Raw genomic sequence first — 7,345 nt, forward strand, 5'->3', positions numbered from 1 at the left:
ATATGTAATTGAATCAGTCATTTCATTTACAAATCAAATGCTTATTTTTTCCTATATTTCACATTATCATAGATTTATATTAATGAAAGTGTCCTAAAAGTTATCTGGTCTTACTTTCTTTCTTAGAAAATTAGGTAACTGGGTCCCAAAATATTGGAGATTTATTCAGAGCTTTGTAATTAGGTAATAGCAGAAGAAAAGTTGGAGTCAAGGTCATAGAGATGATTTTCCAATGTTTCCCAATGATTTTCAAGATCATCTGTGGATTTTCTTGGTACTATATACCTTTTAGGGGGTTCTTGGTCTAATACATGTGTCATCACACGTTCAGTGTATTGGATGGTATCTATCTTTTTTCAGTGTCAGTGTTTCTAAGCAATTGAACTTTGAGTTAGGTATAGACACTTGAATGTAGGCTTTCTTAACAGGAATCTATAATCAGTTATTTTGATTAGAGAATCATCTAGAATTCTGAGCTTTAGTAAATTCTTGGGCTTGCTCTAGATTTCAACTTGGTGCTATTGGGCATAAGTACTATTGTAAGAAAGAAGGATTTGATATTCCAGAGAACTGGGTTTGACTCTGTTTCCACTTACTGGTTATTTGATTTAGAATCCTCTTACTACCACTCAGAATAAATTCTCTCAGGATTGCAGTTACCTCTGTATATTTTTTGTTAGGTGAAAGTATCTCGTGGTCTTGGCTGGTACTTATTGACTCCAACTTCTTAAGGAAAAAAATCCAAATCATATTTCCAGGTTTTGCTTCATCTAATTATATACCCTCAAATTACCTCCTCTATGATGTCCAGATAGTTTTCACCTTTCTCTATAAGAGTTTCTTACTCGCATAAATAGTCATTGATGTTGGCTAGAATAAGCTTTCTTAAATAACAGGTATGCAAGCAGATGTGACATTTCATATTGTGTTATTGGATTATTATTGCTATTATTATTATTATTATTAGAATTACTAGTAAGTGTGAGTCTTGGAACAATAAGTCTAAATAAAAGCAGTGAATTAGAAGTTTTATTTTTGGAGACCATTATAGTAATAGACATGTTTCATGTGACATACTTCCCTTGAGTGAAGGAATTATTTTGGGAGGTCACAGGGTGTATATGTAAATATGGAAGCTGAATTACCACTGATGTTTATTATCAATAATGGAAAATATAAGTTAAGGTACATGATTTAACTTCTTCCTGTAATAGAATATTTAGCTATATTCTAACTAAATCATGAGGCAATTTTGATAGGCCAGGTTTCTGCTAACTTAAGACATTAGATATTTTAATGCTAATGTAAAGTCAGTCAATATTTAACCACTGAAAAGCCATTAATTCCATGGTGTTTAAAAGACAAAATTTTTCTTGGTGTGTCTCAATTATGGTAATGCTGTCATTGACCCCTGCTGACTTGATACACCAGATTGAGTCACCTACATTTTTGCACCAAATTGAGTCACCTACATTTTTGCATGGAGGTACACACCACAAACAGAAAAGTCTAATATATTTTGACTATTATTATAAAGGAAGTGTATAAAGGAAACAACATACAAAAAAGTGTAAGTTTTTTTCACAGCCTTTGTAGGGCCCTTAGGAAATTTTTTACAAGTGAAATATGAGTGTGTTGAGACCTACTGAATAAATCCAATGTGGGTGATTAAGGCAAAGGAAACAGCATGTATAATGGCAGAGAAGCATGAAAATGCAAGAAAGGACAAGATTTGGGTGTAGTGGAGTGAAGAAGGAAATTTTAAAACTTGGTGTGGTATGTGAATGGATGTGATGTCATCTTTGTTGTGTCTTCAAGTTTAAAATGATCCATTTTTGTATTTTGAGCAAAGGAATGATGCAAAAAATACTTATGTTAACAAAAACTTATTTTTTAAAAAAAAATTTAAATGTTTATTTATTTTTGAGAGACACCAAGCATGAGCATGAGCAGGGGAGGGGCAGAGAGAGAGGGAGATACAGAATACGAAGCAGGCTCCAGGCTCTGAGCTGTCAGCACAGAGCCTGACGCGGGGCTAGAACTTACAAACCATGAGATCATGACCTGAGCAGAAGTCAGATGCTTAACTGACTGGGTCACCCAGGCACCCTATGAAAACTTATTTTGATAAAACAGTAAAATAAATTATGAGGAGATAATGCTAGCTAAGAAGCCAGGAAAATTACAATGTGACCCTGAATTACAGCACTGGTGTGGACATCAATAATAATGGGCAAATACAACAGATATTTATGAGATAGAATTGTCAACTAGTTGGTCATAATGAATTAGAAAAAACATATAGAAGAAAGAATGCAAGATGTCTTCTTGTTTCCTGAATTCTCTTGATGGATTGTGAGAGTTGTCCACCAGGACATAAACTATAGAGGAATAATGGGTTTGAAGTGAGAAGAGGTAAAACTTAAGATGCTTGCAGGCCATCCAAGTGAAAATTTCCAATAGATCCAGGAATGAAGTTCTGGAGACTATGGAAATTTGTTGGCTGGAAATGCAAATGTTGGATTTATCATTGTGTTGATAGAAGCAGAGGGAATAATTCCTAGAGAAATAGCTGCACTGAGTTGACTTCTGTCTTTAATGAAAGCTTTATTAGAGTTAATTCAGCTCATATCCACTAATGCGTGCTACACAACTAGGAATCTGGAGCTACCTAAAAGACAACTGTTGTTGCAGATTCATATACATTGTAAAAATGCATTTTAAAGTTAAGAAAAAAATTAAGAAAACAGTTACAACATTAAAAAAATACCTTATTTGGGGGTGCCTGGGTGGCTCAGTTGGTTATGCACCCAACTCTTGATTTCAGCCAAAGTCATGATATCAAGGTCATGAGATGGAGCCCTTTGTCAGCACAGAGCTTGCTTGGGATAATCTCTCTCCCCCTCTCTCTGCCTATCCCCTGCTCACATGCACATGGCCATTTTCAAAAAAAATTTAAATAAACTTAAAAATGCCTTATTTGGTAAATTTTAATTGAAATATCTTATAAGTATTATGCAATATATAATATGAAATATGTGTATGAATATATATTTAATATTATTTATATTATTTTTATTTTTTTTACAATTCGAACCATTTTTTTTCAAAGTATTTTACTTTCCCAAGAATAATTGTCAGGACTAGTTCCCTGAGTATGTATGTCCTTTTTGTTGTTTTTGGAATTATTATTGTTAACCTTTGAAACAGAATTAATTTTCTATACAGAAAATTGCATCTTTGTATTTTGTTTACTTCATGTTTAGAACTATAGCAGTGACTCTCTTTATATAAACAGATTTCTAATTTTTTACTGGTTATTCTAAATCCTAAAGGTCCAATTGGGCTTTATAATATGAGATGCTTGCTCTTAGAATCACTAAGGGATATCTGCAGTTTAAAAAATAATGGAAAGTCATAAGAGATGTCTAGTATTTCCATATTAAAAAATTGACAAGCAATATTTATTTGTTCAATTTGGAAACGTCTGTATATTATATATATATATATATATATATATATTTTCCTGATAGTGTCTCTTTCTCATTTTTTTGTTTCAATTTTTTATTTAAATTCCATTTAGTTAACATATAGTGCGATATTAATTCCAGGAATAGAATTTAGTGATTCGTCACTTACATATAATACCCAGTGTTCGTCACAAATGTGCCCTCCTTAATACCCATCACCCATTTAACTTTATTTCTAGTCTGTATTGTCATACTATATATTTAAAATTGCCACTTCTTATCTTTTTCCTCCTTGTCCTCTCCTTTCTTCTTCCTCCTTGTTTTATTTCTTTTCTCCTATGTCTTCTTAATTTTTACATTTTATTCTCAAGCAACGAAGAAGGATTACCCCTTTAGTTAGGTCTTCTAGACTTTGCTCTGCTTATCCCACACTACATGCACCATCTTTTTTTCATTAGTTTCAAACGTAGAGCAGAGTGAGCCAACAATTCTATACATTACTTAATGCTCACTATAAGTGTAGTCACCACCTGTCACCATACAATGCTATTGCAATATTATTGATTATATTCCCTATGCTGTACTTTTTACTTCTGTGGCTATTTTGTAACTGAAAGCTTGTAACTCTGAATCCCCTTCACTGCACACTATCATCTTGGATGGCAAAAGTTTACTTTCAGTTCTTTTTTTATTCTCAATAACTTTCAGATATTTTTTCCTTCTTCTGAGGCTTGTTATATGACTCTCCAGGAGAATTTAACAATAGCATAAGTTGTTAAATTTCTCTGTTCAATATTTTTTCTTGCCTTTATTTTCATGTCTTCTGTTCACACTTCTCAGTTTAGTTGTCTCGTTGATACAATAATATTTTGCAACTTGTCACTCTGTCATGGTGACCAGGTGATGTGAAGGTAATACAGGTATGCTCTCCCCCACTTTTCAAACTTTGTTAGACCAGTTGGCTTTTAGGAAAGCCCTACATTACTATCGAATTTTGCTAACCAAAAGAAATCTGAAGAGGATTTTCTACTTTAATGAAAAAAGGCTAAAGTGAAAACAGTGTGAAGCATTTGTTTTGTAGTGAAATATCATAGTGGGAGCATGCACCCTCATTAGTGACAGTCGCACTGCACATCTCTGGAAACTACACTCAGCATCTTACCATAAAGTCACCACAGCTCTGAACTGTGTCCGTGAGCATCTGTGCTTAATATCTCAATTGATTGTGTGCATTTGTTGGCAAGATGTATCCCAAGAAGAGCCCAAGAGAGGTTGATTCTTGAGTCTGGAAACACTAAATTTTTTTTTCATATAAATTAATTATAATCTCTTCTGTATCTGTTTTGTTTCCTAAAGTTTGCTTAGGAATACTCTACTTATGGAGAGTGGGGGGAAACCAGTATATTTTCTGCTCTACTGTCAAGGTGGTATTTTATTAGAGATAACATTTTCCATAATCATCAAATTATAAGTTTAATTTTTTTCTATTATTAATCTCTCCTAAGAACCCCATGTTATATTTAAGACATTTATAAACATAACCTGACATACTAATTAAAATGCAAGCATGCTGTATAATTTTAATGTTACTCTTGTATTTACATACTAACAAATATACTAATTCATGAGATAATTATAAATAATCCGATTTAAATTATTTTCCTAGTAGTCTTTATTCAAAGACTTTAAGAGCTAAGGATTGCATAGTGAATACAATTAAATCGGTTTTGTATGCTAAAAAAACACTACAATGATATGGGGATCTTTTCCTCTGGGGATATATTAGAACTGCTCTTTATGCATAGTATGAACACAAGCTGGAGCATACAGTATACTTTACATTTATTATGACCTAGCTGCGTGGGCCATGAACTCTCATAATGTGAATATTTTCTGGTTGATCAAAATTGCTTTTTCTAGGCATATTTTCCACCAAATTCTTCTTATTATAATTTTTAGGATTAAATCTTTGATATGTTGCTATTCTAGTATTCTAGAATACTAGATGTTTATTTCTAATAGCAGTGGAGGAAAATGTAATTAATCTAAAAAAATAACTATTTTATTTTATCTCTAGTCACAGTTAATTGGGTTACTTTTTAGGTCAAGATATGGCAATGTGAATCATGCATTCACATACAACATGACACATCTTAAATCGTTGATATTTGCATGTTGAAATAAGCATGGGTATAAGTGGTGTCTTAGATTACACCTGAGTAGACTTCAGAGAAACACTTAGGTCTATATGCCAAAATTACATAAGAAATTAAGTGGAGCTTCTCAGCACCTTTGTTTTACATAAAAGACCTAATCATGTGATAATCAGGAGAGACAAAATGAAAATAATGTTGTTTCTATCATGCTGATTGACAGGTAGATAGATAAAAAATTACATTTATTAAATAGATTATTTATGAACAGAAATATTAACCTGCTTCAGAATTTTCTAATAGAATATAAAATGAAAATCTATCATTGAGCAAAACTGTCTACCTTAGTGATATACTCTGCCTGTTTTCCTGACACATTAGTGGAAGAGACAAGAGTTCAGATTAACATTAAAAAAGTGAAGAAGACATTGCACTCTCTTTCTTAACTTACAAAACCAAACACCATTAAGCGATTTACCCTCATTTTATTAAAGAATCTAGAGATCTTTTTGTAGCTCTAGGGATTGTTTGCAAAATATTAACAAATTACTCCATATTTGATGTATGTAATATTTTGCATTAATTATTTTCTCCATTAAAAACATGTTAGGAGAGGAGCCAAGATGGCAGAACAGCATGGAAACTTTTTGTGTGTCTTGCGTCCATGAAATAGAGCCAGACCAACACTAAACCGTCCTACACACCTAGAAAATCGATTGGAAGATTAACACAACAATCTGCACAACCTGAACCACAGACTTCAGCAGGTACACGGCTCGAAGAGGTGAACTTGGGCAGGAAGAAGCCCTGAAAGGTAGGGAACCCCTTTTGCGGGCAGAGAGAGGACGGAGACTGGGGAGTGGGGGAGTGTACAGGAAAAGCACCCCTCCCCAAAAGCAGCTGGAGAGAAAGTGGAAAATTGGAAACAGCTGCAGGGACTAAACTAAAAAGGGAGAAAGGATAAAGGAGAGGGTTTAAATTCCATGAAGACTGTAAACAAGGGGAGTGCAAAGGCTGCAACTCCTCAGCTCCATACCTGGTGGTGCTCTGGTGGGAAAGGTGAATCTCTAGGAACAGAGTGGGATCCGGGAGGTTCTCGGGACACACGGGGAAAAGCATGTTCTACTGCTGGAAGGACATTTGGTAGAGACGGTTGAAGCCACTGAGTCCCAGCAGACTCCGGAGGGCAGCCACATTCGCTGGTGCTGGGGCAAGTTTGTTGAGGGGGAAGCCTGGTGCCAGATGTGTATTGAGATTTTCCACGGTCCTTGAAATGCTGAGGCTACACTGTCTCGCGATCTTTTTTTGGGTCAGGCTGGTACCTGGCTGCAGTCTCGGGGCACTGGCAACAGCAGGGTCCAGCAGGAGTTCCTAGGTGCAGCTGATATTTGGCCATTGCTCATTGGGATATTGCTTGGTGAGACCCTCCCGTAGAGGGGCGGAATGGGTCAAAGATGCAGTCCTTTGGAAGTAAGGGGCCAGGAAAAACAGCCGCATCTGAGACAAAACGTGGTACTGCCTGGGGCCTAGTCATGGAGAGTGAACAAGTCCGGAGTGGAGGAGAGCTGAAGACAGAGGACTGGTGCGTGATTGCTGATCCAGGAGAACAGTCTGGGTGGCTGGGTGGTGCCATTTTTCACTGCTCCCGCGTGGGCACTCACAAGCACTGCAACAATCCACCCCAGTAGGCTATCAGTGCCATTTGTGGAAAGCGGAGCTTTT

This window comes from Prionailurus viverrinus, chromosome A1 (genome assembly GCF_022837055.1).
Source record: "Prionailurus viverrinus isolate Anna chromosome A1, UM_Priviv_1.0, whole genome shotgun sequence".
In the NCBI taxonomy this organism is placed as follows: domain Eukaryota; kingdom Metazoa; phylum Chordata; class Mammalia; order Carnivora; family Felidae; genus Prionailurus; species Prionailurus viverrinus.